Here is a 14,782-nt window from a genome sequence, read left to right on the forward strand (position 1 = left end):
CACTAGTACACATGTAATTGCAAACTTTGATAAGTGATCTTATCAAAGAAAAGAATTAAAAAATGGAGGTCAATGAAAGCACAACACTGAAAGACCTAATTTAGTCGGAGGGGGTGTGAAGCCTCCTTGGGTAAAGTGATATTGGATATAAAATGTAAAAGAAAAGAATAGATAAAATTGTGGTGGAGAAAGACTATCTGCGTATGCAAACAGAGCAGGACGTGCAAAGGCCCTAAGGTGGGCAGGAGGCAACCTTTGGCAGGATGGCTGGTGCTCAGAGAGAAGAGTGGGAGCCACACGGAGGAGGCTAAATTGTCCACAGAGCCATTTATCCATGTTTGTGTCTTGGTTGTATTTAATACTCTTTTATTGTCTTACAGTAAAAGCAAGGAGCATGCCAATGGTGCCTCCTTGGAACAGGTGCCTTCTTTTATCCCCAGCACCTAGCATGACCCTTGGAATAGTAAGTGTTCAATGAGTGAATGTAAAGCTTGACTATCCCCTGAATTCAACCATCTTGACAGCTCTAGTCCAGGTAACGTTACTTTAAGATGTGGTCCCTTCATTTTCTGGATGAGTGGGCCCTCCCTGGCTGCCACTCTTACCCTTTTGAGGCCAGGCCACCTGTCCCAGACCCTGCAATACACTGCCTGGAGGCCATCTCCTCCCCCTCGCTCTCAGACCTGGGCTAAGGTCTCTATCTGCCAGTAGGGAAAGGCCAGCCTTCCTGTAGTGGACAGAGGTACAGTCTCCGGGTCTGTAGTAGAGAAGCTCCAGTTTCTAGGACACACTATCTTAGTTCTAATGCTCAGACTTCTTTCTGTACTTGGGAGAAGTGGGGTGGGGAAGATGGGTTAATCTGAGATCAAGGATTACCTGACACTCTCAAATCTCAGCTTTCTTCTTTTTTTCTCACTAAAGCTCTACAACTGATTATAACCTATTATACCAACACCACTTCTGGCACCCCTACACTGCCTTCATCCTAACATATGCACACACACCACGCACACACACCCAAACACACAACACAACACACACCACCCCTCCCCCACACGCACCCCCACACACACATCACACACACACACATGCACACTCAACGCACACGCAAACACACACACCACACACCACCACCCCCACACACACACACCCACACACACACCACCCCTCCCCACACACACCACCCCCCACACACATGCACACACACACGACACACACATGCACATACACACACATATGTACACACACATCACACATGCACACACCACACCACACACACATTTAACCAGAATGACTTCTACGTGTCTGAATCACAACCAGGGGGATTCAATTTTTTTCCCATGGTGTCAAAGAACCCGGGGAATGAGCTAGTTCGGGGTCCGTAACCTCGTTCTGTAAAAAGCCGGATAATAATTACTTCAGGCTTTGTGGGCCACGATCCCTATTACAACCACTCAACCTGCCCTGGTAGCATGAAAGCCGTCATCAATGATACGCCAGCAAATGGAAGTTGCAGAGTTCCAACAAGACTGAAAATGAATTTCATATAATTTTCATATCAAGAAAATCTTTTGACTTTTTTCAAACATTTGAAAATATAAAAAAAATAATTGTTAGTTCTTGGGTTGTAGTTTGCTGACCTGAGCTGGCTAACTGTTGAATTTTCTTCTGAGCATTTCATGTTATGCCCAGGGCACTCCAAGGTCAGAGATAGGGGTAGGAATGAGTATACAGCAAGGGTCAGATCCCTCTGTACCTACAGCTAAGCGCTGATCTAGCCAAAGGTCCTACCACAAAGCAAAGAATTAACAGCTGGCCAAGTGGAAAAAAAAAAGTGAATCAAATATTGAATGAATGAATGAATGAATGAATGAATGAATGAATGAATGAAAATGAGTAGTTAAAGGAAAGAGGACTTGCCTGGGTACTAAGAGCCTGGGTACACCTCATGACTATTGCACTTGCATCCATTTCCCTTACAGTTTTCTAAAGCGAAGTCCCAGTTTGCATCTCTAATTAGAAATATTTTGTGACTTGAGAGAGGAGAGACTGGGCCTGAATTTGTTACGTTAAAAAGGATCAGGAAAGACAAGACGGCTGCAGGTCTGTACTAGGAGAGGCGTCCTCCAACCACCCCTCTAACGTAGGCTCAATCAAGCCGGAATACGCACAAGTCACAATTTTATATTTCAAACAAGAAGCGTGCTAGAGGGAGAACAAGAAGCTTCGTGGTTAAAAAAAAACGGAGAGAAAACACACAATCGCTCTTAGTCTGTCATTTCCCCCACAGAGCAGTAAATAAGAGCTTTGATATATAAAAGCAGTTATCAAACAGTAACAAATTAGTTCTTCACCATCTGTGATCCATGAGAGGGGGTGACAGTTTGAGTGCAAGATTTTAAACTATGCAATCGACTCCTTATGAACTGGGTTCGGAGTCTCCATGTCTACCGGCCTCGTAGAGCCGAGCCACAAGAAAGCGCTGAGGTTTTTAGCTAACAAAAGCCAGCAGTTGTGGCTCCTCTCTTTAAAATATGCTAATTACCGCCTGACATTTGTAAACAAGATGTTTCCTGCCCTGCCACAGCTCACCATGCTTCCCCGCTTTCACAGCACTTTAAAGAACCAGCTTCCGGGTGAGTCAGTCCACCCGCCCTGGTACCTTGGTCTGGAGCCTGGCCAGACAGGGATCAGCCGGATTCTTGCCTTCCTTTCACAAAGCCTTGCCCTGGCGCTCCCCTGGGACGCAGCTGGGACCTCCCACCCTCAGTCTCCATCACACAAGAACAAGGTGCCCTCAGCTTCTGAGCCGTGTTGTGCTGTTAGGCGAAGAACCAGGCGGCCCTGGGAGCTCCAGAGCTCATTTCCAGGGCCAGGAGCCACATCGTCACCCACTGTCCCTCCCACCTACCTGTATGTTGGCAGGAGAAATCAAGGGATACAGACACTGTTCCTCCCCCAGGGGTGGCCCCCCAGAGCTGCCTCTGGTCCCTGATCGCTCTTTCCCTGTAACGGGAGCCATTTCTGAGTAGGTAAAGGGGTCCATTCTGAGAGGAACTAGTGATTCCTACTGTGGGCAATGGGTAGAGTTCAGAAATAAAAGCAAATGGTTTTCCAGAAACGGAGGAGAAAAACCCTCCCCTAGGACATGAGATTGAACTTCTTGGCCACCCAGCATTTTTTTCTTTGATGAGTTACTGGAGGTTTTCATTGGATGTCCTTGCTGCTGTGTTTTGTTCTCCTCCTTCCCCTCTGTTCTCTCTTTCAAGTAGGAGGTACATGAAAGTGAGTAAATAGATATAACTTGCTCCATTTGTAATTTACTATTATGTTATAGTAAGAAAACGACTTGGTTTGCAATCAGAAAGAAAGAAGCATTCGAGTCTCATCCTGGTGTCACACCTCCACCTGTGAGGTAGGCACATTACTTCACCAGTCTAGCCTCCATTCTCTTGCCTGTAAGATGGAAACAATTTTGAATGACCATATTATATGAGAGTGACTCTTACTGGTGTAATGAAAGCGTACACCATGTGGGCTGGTGATTCCACCTTTCTTGAAGTTCAAGGGAGATCGCATAAAAGGGAACGTCTTATAAAGTGCTATCCAAACAAGAAACAGCACTAGGGACTCCGTGAGTAAATAATTCCCTGTGAAACCTTAACCTTATCAGTGAGGGGTCCACATCTGACCGTTGCTAAGGCCCCTTCAGTTTCATAGGCCATGGGACCCAATTGCATGATGGCAGTGGTGATTTTTTAAATTCCTGACTCTATGACTTGAGAATTTGTGACGGCTCATTCTTCGACCCTCAGGCATCGGCTAGTGAACGATTCCTGCATGGCCTGGTTTTCACACAGAACCAATCAGAACAGTCCCTGTGTCCAGGGTCTCTGTCTGGAAACTGGCTGGGCGTTCACAGATTGGACTGAGTCCTCAGCTCCGAAATGCAAGGGCATCTCTGTTACTTATTTACAGTGTTTATTTTGTACTGCCATAACTCAAACCAAATCAACTCCAACCCCAGAAACAAGAGCCTGATGAATTTGAAAGAAACTTTCCAAAATCCATCTATTTTTTGGCTTGGGTTAAGTAGGAGAAGTTTCCACCCCTAAGGAAGAGTTTTGCTTTGATTGCTCGGTTGAAAGTTAGAAGGCACCCAGTAAGCCATTGCACGAAGGGTCACACTGTCTCAAACAGGAGATGCTACTGGCATCTAAAAATATAGGCAAGTCATCATGTTAAGAGTTACTATTCAGCAGGCATTGATGGTTTATTACGTGTCAGGTGCTAGGTTACACCTACTTAAAATCTGTAATACCAGTGTTATTGTCTCTATTTGAAAACTGAAGGAACTGAGATTCAGAGAAATTTGGCTTGTACAAGACCAGACCATGATGGAGGAAAACACAAACCAGTTCGTTTCCCCTGCTAAGCCCCCGTCTTTTCCGTTAGACTCCACCACTTTGCCCCCTTACACACAGGTACTAAAGCCTTTCTTCCCTAGTGAAAAATGTCAGGAAGTGCCAGAAGACGTTTAGAGTGGTCGATCCCACTCCAGGGGACCACAGGGGACCATCCTTTTCCCAGTCACTTCTTGTCCACAGTCTCGTGTGTTCAATACTCTCCTCAGAGGCTGTGGAGAAAAAGGAACCCTCATACACTGTTGGTGGGAATGCAGACTGGTGCAGCCGTTATGGAAGGCAGTGTGGAGGTTCCTCAAAGAATTACGAATAGAATTATGATATGACCCAGCAATCCCTCTCCTGGGTATCTACCCAAAACATCTGAAAACATTTAGAGATAAAGACACGTGTGCTCCAATGTTCATTGCAGCTTTGTTTACGGTGGCCAAGACATGGAAACAACCAAAATGTCCTTCGATAGATGAATGGATAAAGAAGTTGTGGTATATATACACGATGGAATACTATTCGGCGGTAAGAAAAGATGATATAGGAACATTTGTGACAACATGGATGGATCTTGAGAGAGTAATGCTGAGCGAAACAAGTCAGACAGAAAAAGCAGAGAACCATGTGATTTCACTGATATGTGGTATATAAACCAAAGGCAGCAAGGGAACAGGACAAACAAATGGGAAACAGAAACTCGTGGACACGGACAATGGTTTGGTGGTTGCCAGAGGGTAAAGGGGGTGGGGTGTGGGGGGTGGGAGATGAGGGTGAGGGGGATCAAATATATGGTGATGGAAGGAGAACTGACTCTGGGTGAAGAACACACAATGGGATTTATAGATTATGTGATGCAGAATTGTGCACCTGAAATCTATGTAATTTTACTGACAATTGTCACCGCAATAAATTTAATTTAAAAAAAAAAATACTCTCCTCAGTTCACAGGGCGCACCCGCCCTCAGCAGGCCCTACGCCGCTGAGAGAGCTCATCTAACAAGCAATATACAAACAACTATGACAGGTAAGGCCACTAATTTAATGGTGCTTCCAAATCAAATTCCTGAGTAAAACATCCCTGCAAAACTATCAGAGACGTGCTTGTGGGAAGGAGACAGTAAAGAAATGAAAATGGGAAATGTGGTTTAAATATAAAGTCACTACTTCACGACAGACTCACGGAGTCTAATTCTCACTTCCACACTAATTCCTTTTCACTTTGCTCCTGCAGTTACTCAAACATGATTTATTGGGAAATGTGACTCTGTGCTGCTTTTCAGACACAAAGACACTTCCTGATCCATCACCCCACCATTAATGAAATATCAGTCCTGTCCATGCTCCTTTCTTCAAGGGCGTGAATTCACGTGTGGCCAACTGACTGGTCTCTGTCTCTACTCCAGTCCAATCCAGACCCCACCAGAGGTGAGACCAAAGCTCCTACGAGATGTCTGACCACGGTGCTCCCTGCAGGAAACCCTCTGCTGTTAGGACTCCTGAAAACCCATGAAGACGCCCGCTTTCTGCATTGGCCCCTGCCTCCTTACAAACTTACCCTCTCACTACCCCACCCCTACCCCACCCCTAAATCTAAGTTTTAGCCTTAATGGTCTCTTCTCTCTCCCTCCCTCCTTCCTTCCCTCTCTCCCTCCCTCCTTTCCTCCCTTCCTCCCTTCTCCTTCGTTTCTTCCTTCCTTCTGAATGAAGTGCACGCTTGCCTCTTCCTTCAGAATGGATCCTGGACTAGCATTCTTCCTGCGGCCTAGCCAGCTGCTATTCATCTTCCAGGCGCTGGACTAACTGTGATGTTCTCTGGGAAGCCTTCTCTGTTCCCCTGTAGACTTGGTCCAATGATACTATTACAGCATTCATTCATCTTACATCACAGTGATTGCTCATGTGATTGCCTGCCTTCCCCACAATCCATTAACTCTACGAGAAAAGGCTCTGTGTCCTTCTCACGGTCAAGGTTCCAGTGCCTATGCCAGCAGCTAGCGTATAATTTAAAGTCGATCAATATTTCTTGTGGGAATGATGAGTTTTGAATATGTTAGAACTTTAATACAAATGGGATACGTCATCTAACCTGAGGTTAGAGCAACAGCCCTCCAGATAATTCTGGTCATGTCTTCTCATCAGACTCCTCACTTAATACTCTTGTAAATACAGGTTTAAGAAATGAGTGTGGTGTCCAGGATGGAGTCTCAGCAGCAGCATAATGAACCAAGTGACCTTAATCACAGAACAGACTCTGTGAGCCTCAGTGTCCTCATCTGTGAAATAGGGGTGACAATCCCTGGCTTACTCTTAAGGTTATTACGGAGATATACGAGATCACGTGAAAATGCATTGTAAATATTAAGGGGATTAAAAAATGAACAGTACTTTATTGGAAAGAAAGAGAGGACGGAAGGAAGGAAGGGTGGAAGGAAGGAAGGAAGGAAGGAAAGAAAGAAAGAAAGAAAGAAAGAAAGAAAGAAAGAAAGAAAGAAAGAAAGAAAGAAAGAAAGAAAGAAAAGAGAGAGGGGGGGAGAGAGTGAGGGAAGGAAGGAAAGAAGGAAGGAAGGAAGGAAGGGAAAAGAATAGCATAACTTCAGCTCTCGGGAACGAAAGCTAACACTGCTGAGTGCCACCACGTGCAGGGGTTGTGCCATGTCCTACCTACTTATCCCTTCCAACCATGCCAGGCTCATGAGTGCCCTCCACGTCTAGAACTTAGTGGAGGATGGAAACTGATGGTGAGACCTTGGGTTTCCACTCAGCAGCACTGTTGTGTGGACTACGTGACAGCACAGAAACCTCCCGGCCACACCCCCCAGGTGGCCCTGTTGAATAGCAGTGCGCACATTCGGGGGGGGGGGGGGGGGGGGCGCGTAACAGATGACCACAAACTGAGCTGCTTAAAACAACAGAAATCTATACTCTCACCACTGTGGAGGCCAAAAGTCTGACATCAGGCAGTGTGTGTTCTGTCTTGGGAACGCAGAGTGAGACTCTGTTCCTTACTTCTTCTGCCTTCTGGTGGCTGCCAGCATCCCTGGCGGCCCTTGGCTTGTACGGGCGTCACTCAGGCTCAGTTCATCTTCACATGGCTCTCTCTTCTCTCTCTGTCTATCTCTGTTTTCATTTCTTACAAGGACAGCGATCATTGGATCAGAGCCCACCCTAATCCAGGATGAGCTCATCTGAACTCATTACATCTACAAAGACACTTCTTCCAAATAAGGTCATTTCTATGGACTGAAATGTGTCCTCCCAAAATTTGAATGTTGAAGCCAAACCCACCAATGTGGCCATATTTGCAGACAGGGCCTTCATGGGGTAATGAAGGTTAAATAAAGTCCTAAGGTTGGGGCCGGGCCTGAGAGGACTGGCGTCTTTGTAGGAACATAAAGAGGTCCCAGTGGTCGCCATCTCTCTCTGCCATGTGACAGGATACCATCTACAAGCCAGGAACACAGCCCTCACTGAACCTGACCAGGTTGCCACCTTGACCTTGGACTTCAGCCTCCAGAGCTGTAAGGAAATGAACTTCTGTTGTTTAAGCTGCCGTTTTGTAGCATCTTGTTCTGGCAGCCGGAGCTCACGAACAGTGTCATTCTTGGATTCTGGATGAGCATGAGATTTAGGGGAATACTCCTCACCCCAGTACAGCCAGTGAACCCCATTAACATTTTATCTTCAGAGAAGACAGTTACTTAGAGAGATCTTCACCGACGTTTCGAATGGAACATCTCATTTATCTGAAAAAGTACCAGTTTTTGGTGAGGCAGGACCACAGTGAATCCTGTGATGATAAGAACCACGGGCTGTTTTTATTACAGCTTCACTGGAGAGTGGGGGGTGCGTAATATTCGGTGAGAAGTGTCTGCCTTGCCTGTGTGTGCAGTTTGCTGGTTTGGAAATGTTATTTCTGTTGAAGTCTAGGCTTGCTGCCTCTGCACATGCAGTCATTATCCCATTCTTGTGTGGACATATGGCACAGAGAGTTTAGAAAACACTGCCCAATTTGTCTAAATACCAACTCACAGCCTAGTCCACTGTGGTGCCCACTGTGGGGAGAACGCAGCTGGAGAACCTCATCACAGTGGCCAAAGAGGGCCCACCGGTTCAGATGCTAATCCGGGCTCATAGCTGCCTGGCACACACTGGCTGCACACGTGGGTGCGGAGGTTGGTGCGGGAGTGTGAGGGCCTGGAGCACGAGGTGGGAAGAGAGGACCCAAGGTTCGTGACCTCTGCGTACATTCAAAGCATGCACCCAGCTTCCCTATGCCAGAAACCTGGAAAGAGGATCTTCTTTCCTCTGGAATTTTTCCTTCCCGTCCAAGATGGTTCCCATAGCTCTTACTGTTAAGGCACAGGATTCAGAAAATTACTGAACCAACGCTCTCCTCCAGGGCAGGTGGAAATGTGCCCTTTTCTTATTTTCCACCTCCCTGCCTTTCACCTGGAGAACAACAGAAAGAATGCACAGGCTTGGAGTCTGTCACTGCCTGCTTTCCTTCTTGGACTCGCTGAAGGAGGTAGAGGGCAGGGGAGCATTCAGATCATTCCATTAATTACTCATTTCATTAATGAGTAATTTTTAACAAACAATATCTCACACAGCTCTAGAATAATATAGAAAGATCACTTCTCATTAGAAACTCATTAATCCAACCATTGAAGGCTAATTGAGCACTTGCTCTGTGCCAGGTACTCTGTTCTGAGAAAGACTGAAGCCACGATCCCAGGTGTTACTAAGGAACTCATAACCGTGGAGGGAAGGCACAGCCTCACCCCTTACTAGCTGTATGACCTTGGCAATTTACTGTCTAGGCCTCAGTTTTCTTATCTGTACGATGGAGATGTCAATAATAATGCCTTTCGTACAAAACTGTACTGAAGATGAAATGGGTTTAAATGAGGATAAAACTTAGAACAGTTCCTGTCTGGGGAGTCCAGAGAGGGACCTTAGGGAAATACACCACATAACGATATTCCATTAAATGGATAACCCGTATTCAGGCAAAAAGCTTACAGATAAGAGCAGGAAATGTTTCAGTGAAGAGGGGGAACACTTGTGCACAGCAGCATGGATCGTGCAAAGGGTCCCCCCCAGGTGTGCAGGTTCAGGCAAAGCCTCAGGCTGACCCCACAGACCTATGAGACCTGAGCACCCCCATCTCTAAACACATCTGTGGCCAGCTTCCAGAACTGTCTGGAAGGCACTCGGGGCCTAGACTTTCAATCCTCTCTACTGTTTGAATATCTCACCACGAGCATGTTTTGCTTTGATATTAAGCTTTTAATGACAAGGACGTGCTAGCTCATGTCCAAAGGTTCTCTTCCAGCTGAGATGTGTTCTACAGCCTTTGTCCTTACCGCTGAGTTCCCACTGCCACTCACGTCGGTGATAGGTGTGCGGCAGGGAGAAAGGGAGACACTACGCGACATGCGCCTCAGAACAGGAGCTGTCTGTGCATGCGGCATGCTGTCTCAGGCTGGGGGACAGGGTTTCTTCCAGAAGCTCCACCAGCCGTGAAAAAGAGAGCCTAGGACAGGTGGAGCATTGCAGGCTTCTGCAGCAGGGCACCCCTCCTCTCTCAGGACCTCCTTAGACTGGAGGCCGCTCGGCGGCAGGTGTGGTGTTAAACAGACGGCGGTGCCCCCACACTGGCAGAATGTCTGACATGAAGTAGGTGGTCAGTAAATATTTGAGGAGCAAGCAATGTCAGGCCAATAGGGCGCTCTGGCTCTCAGGGTCACCTGCCAATCCAGGCCGAGCTGAGAGGGTTTTCCGCCCAGCATCTCATGCCTAAGCCTCTGAGGATGGAGTTACTCTTGGGAAGACCCTGACCTTGCTCACTGCAGGGTCTGCCCGGGCCAGAGGCCACAGGGAGGGTGCATCTCTGGCAGTGACCCTGCACCAAGCACCCCTCCTCAGAGAGACAGACTCCCTCTGACGGAAACGTCTGGAAAGCTCCGGGCATGTGGTTGGAGAGGCCACGAGAAGGGGCCTGCCACCCCACACACCCAGAGGGTGTACACTTTTCTGTATTTGGGGAAATCCAAATTTATTATTTCTACCTCTTCACCTCTATAAAGCTCTTGAGAAAAAAAGGGCGGGGGGCAAAACTTCTATGTGTGCAAGTCTGTGTCGCAGAGAAAATAATTAGAGGGTTTCCATTGACAGTGGAGGGAAGAAGGGAAGCTGGAGAGATGTCTGAAAAGTCTGCATGGTGTATGGTTCCAACTGCATGACATTCTAGAAACGGCAAAACTATGGAGCCAGTAAAACACCATCAGCCGTCTCCAGGAATGGGAGACAGGACGAACAGGAGCGCACAGAGGGGTGTCAGGGCAGTGAGATACTCTGCATGGTACTATCACAGTGGACGTGTCATCGAACATTTGTCCAAACACATAACCTGTGCAGCACCGAGAGTGATACACACCGTGGACTTTGGGTGATGATGGCGCGTCCATGGAGGTCCATCGACTGTACCAATGGACGCTCTGGTGGGGACGCCGATTATGGGGGAGGCTGTGCATGTGTGTGTGTGGGGGGGGCATATGGGAACTCTGTACCTTCTCCTCTGTTTTGCTGCGAACCTGAAACTGCTCTAAAAAACAGTCTTGATAAAATAAGTCACTTTGATGACGTCTAAGGTAGCTTCGGTTCTAATTTCAGGCACTCCCATCCTCCAAATGGGGCCACTATTTCCAACGGAGTCTACTGGGTGACTGGCGCCATTCCTCTCTGTATTTCTCTGTAACTCTCCCTGAGGCTCGGACCCAGGGACTCGAATATGTAAATGCGCCCTTTGCTTGTCATCCAACCTACATGCTTATCTGATTCAACTCTAATTGCAACTAAGAAGAGCCATAGCAAGTTAATTATACTGTGTCTGCCTCAAAAAATACCTGATAGGGTTTCAAATGCAAAATTACAAAAAGAGTCAGATGTCCACTGGCAGAACCATATGTCCTGTGTTACCAGCTTGTGTTCTGCAGATCTGCTCAGCAATCGGGTTTTAAAAAACCTGATTGCAGTTTCTGTGGACCGATGTAAAATCTGCAGATTTCACCAAATAGGGATGTTTTATATTTACTTGCTAAGAAAGTTCTCCTTAACTGAATAAAGTAATTGCAAACAGAGATTTTCTGTTATTTCTCTTTCAAAGATGATTTGTCTAACTCTTTATAACTTCATTCGGTTTTAAGCCCTGAGCAGAAATTACATGGTACAGGAAGTAGTATTGACTTGCAAACTGAACTTTCTGCCATGTGATGTTGAAGGGCAAAATCATATGATGTGTAGTTTTCCTGGTCCTGAAACTGGGAAGCCCTTCAGCTTGCACCCCAGAATGTCTGAGATGCGGAAGTTGTCACTAACTGGCCTGAGCAGGCACATATCCACCCAATTCGCGGTGGAATTAATTTTTCGTAACTTTAATGGCAAAGTTGGAGGAGAGCTACTCCATTTCTTCAAATCCCTTTGCATTATTATTATTATTATTATTATTATTATTATTATTATTTCTGCCTGAGTCTTAATACCGTGGTTCCTCTTGAGATAATAATGTCAGGGCAGAAAAGGACATTGCCAATTTTAATGTCTTATACCAACTTGTATTTACATTTGCACTATACATTATGTATGTAACATACATTTATAATACGTCCAACACATGCTTCTTATATCTTTTAGAACATGTAACATAATCATTAGGAGTAGGAAGCTGGTAAATTGAAATAATTTCTCTTCATCTTAACTAACTCCTTAGTAGGAAGGGGATTCTTTTGGCTTTGGTTGCAATTCCTATTGATATATTTCTACAACCCATGAAAAATAGTCTGATTCTCACCCCACTCCACTTCTTCAATGACATGTAGAAAGGAACAGAGCATCTCCTTCAAGTGTAGAAAGAGGAACAGCTCTGACTGGTCATTTGGAAAGAATAGCTCATCACCCAGAAACCTGGCCCTCTGACTTCACACCTCAGATCTTTCTAGAACAAAATATAAGCTCCCGCCCCAGCGCCCCCAGAAGTGCATGCCTCCCCTCACTTTGACAGTGTTTCAGCCTTGCTTTCTATGCTCTCGCTTGCCTTTGACCAAGATGGACTCCTATGGCCTCCCTACCTCGCGTACCCCCCCTCTGATTCTCCAGATTTTCTTCTACCACCTTCTGCTTCTTCTCCCTTTAGTCCAGCGTTGCAAATTCCCAACTCATAACTACACCCTGCAAGAGTCACCTACTGCAATACCTAAGTGTTGCCAGTGCCTGTGGCTCATCACCTTCCCCTCAGGGTGGCTCCTGCCCCCCCTTTCAAATCTGCTAGTGCCAACATGTCCTCTGGGTTTCCAACCATTCAGACAAGCCCAGAGCAACACCTGTAACCAATTCTGTCTTCTTACATGTGTGACTTTCTGATACCTGTGCTCCTTTGTTTTTCTTTTCCTTCATGTTCTCTTAGTCACTTTTCTAAGTTTGTGTTTTGTTTTGCTGTGGTGGTCTCTCTGATCAGTGTATGCCCACATTGGGGACAGTCCACTTCTTTCTGACACCAGGCAATCTGTGAGGAGGACAGCTCCTTCTGTCCTTCTAGGTCCCTGCACAGTCTCTTCACTGCTCTGCACGCTGACGTCATAGATGTTAGTCCACTGAAAACACATTCCTGTAGCTAATAATTACCAGTCTCTAGAGCTCATGCTGTCACGCGTGTTTGGCAGTTTGCCTTAGTTATGGCGTTAAACCCAGAACAATTGAAATAAAAAGCAAACACATATAGTGAGGGTTTTCTACATACTAGGTTTTGAAATACGCAACAGAAACGAAGGAATGTATCCCAAGTCATTATGTTCCTAATTGTCATGTGTCCCATTAGACACAATCCACATTTCGGGAATTATTTGCTTTGGGAAAAGTCATGCATTCATTCCTTGCACAAACATCGATTAAGGAACTGCTATGAGTCGTGCAGTGTGCTAGATGCCAGGAATGCAAAGATAAACTCCTACCCTCGAGGAAGTCTTGACAGAGGTGTGTGTAGCTGATGGTTGCAATGCAACCTGTCAGTCCCATCAAGGCTTACTGGAAGATGACGACGTCGCTCAGAGGTGTCACGAGGTGACATGTAGAGGAGACATCATTTGAGCTGAGGCTTCTGGGTGAACGAGTGAGGAAAGCATGGGAGGCAACAGAAGAGGCATGCAAAGTGCTCAAATCTCATCAATTCAGCAACCTCACATCCTGAAACAAGATTTCCCATGGGGCTGTCCCTGTAGCTCTGTGTCTGGTGACTCTCAGATAACTAATTAGCTGCATTTTCAGTTGTCTGAAATTTGGATTATATTAGTGCTGAAACCAGCTCAGAGGTCGTGACTCTGGCTTCTTTGCACATTCCTGAAAATTGTATGTAATGAGTTGTCGGCCTTTAGCATCCCTGCACTGCTCATTTTGGTGACTTTATTCACGGCAATGCTTTCCTCATTATGTTTCTGTTATCTTTTTCAACACTAGATATCCCAGATGCCATTTAGGGGAAATAAGCAAACCTGGTTATGTGCTGATTACCAAGAGGCAAAGAGCTGGTTTTGTCCCTTTCACGTCTTTCCACATCTGCATGATTTGGGATTGTTTATACGGTTCAGCCTTTGTCAGTTAGCATCCCGCCCACGAGCAGATAGGTACAGACATGAGTCTGTCTGGAGCAAAGCCGACTGCCGCTCACTGGACTTGTGGCTTGGACAAGGAGACATCATCGGAAAGATGGGACAGTAAGAGTGCTGGCCTCCCAGTGACATTGGAGCACAACATGAGTTTGCTCCTGTGAAGCTTAGAGCTCTATCTGAAACCTACCAGGTGCTCAGTCAACATTGTCAGTTACTTTATTTCGTTAATTAAGCCAAATAATGTAGACTTATTTTTTTCAAGATTAAAATGTTTAATATTAACTTGTCCTACTCCATGGGTAGGGCGTTGTCACAAACTCTAACTAACCCAGTATCAGTGCCAAAGGACACTCTGACCCTGCATTTAGTGCTGGGTTCGGGGTTAATCCGTGCCTTCCCCGACTTCGTCTCACTCCCAAGATTTCAGCCCTGGATAACGTGGGACCCTCTCTATTGCGGGTGCCTGTGGGACTTTTCCTTCTAACACCAACCAACACTTTTGACACCAGCTGGGTGTCCACCATTTCAGTCCTATTCTGGCAGCACCCATCAGAGTTAGCTCAGACCTCCGAGGTGAAGGGCTCTGTCCCATGACCCAGAAATGCCCCACACCCACCATTTAGGGATTTTTACAAAAGTTTGATTTCGTGACTGTAACTGATTAAATTGTCGGCTATTGGTGATTGAATTCAACCTCCTGCCCCT

This window comes from Rhinolophus sinicus, linkage group LG05 (assembly GCF_036562045.2).
Source record: "Rhinolophus sinicus isolate RSC01 linkage group LG05, ASM3656204v1, whole genome shotgun sequence".
Classification (NCBI taxonomy): domain Eukaryota; kingdom Metazoa; phylum Chordata; class Mammalia; order Chiroptera; family Rhinolophidae; genus Rhinolophus; species Rhinolophus sinicus.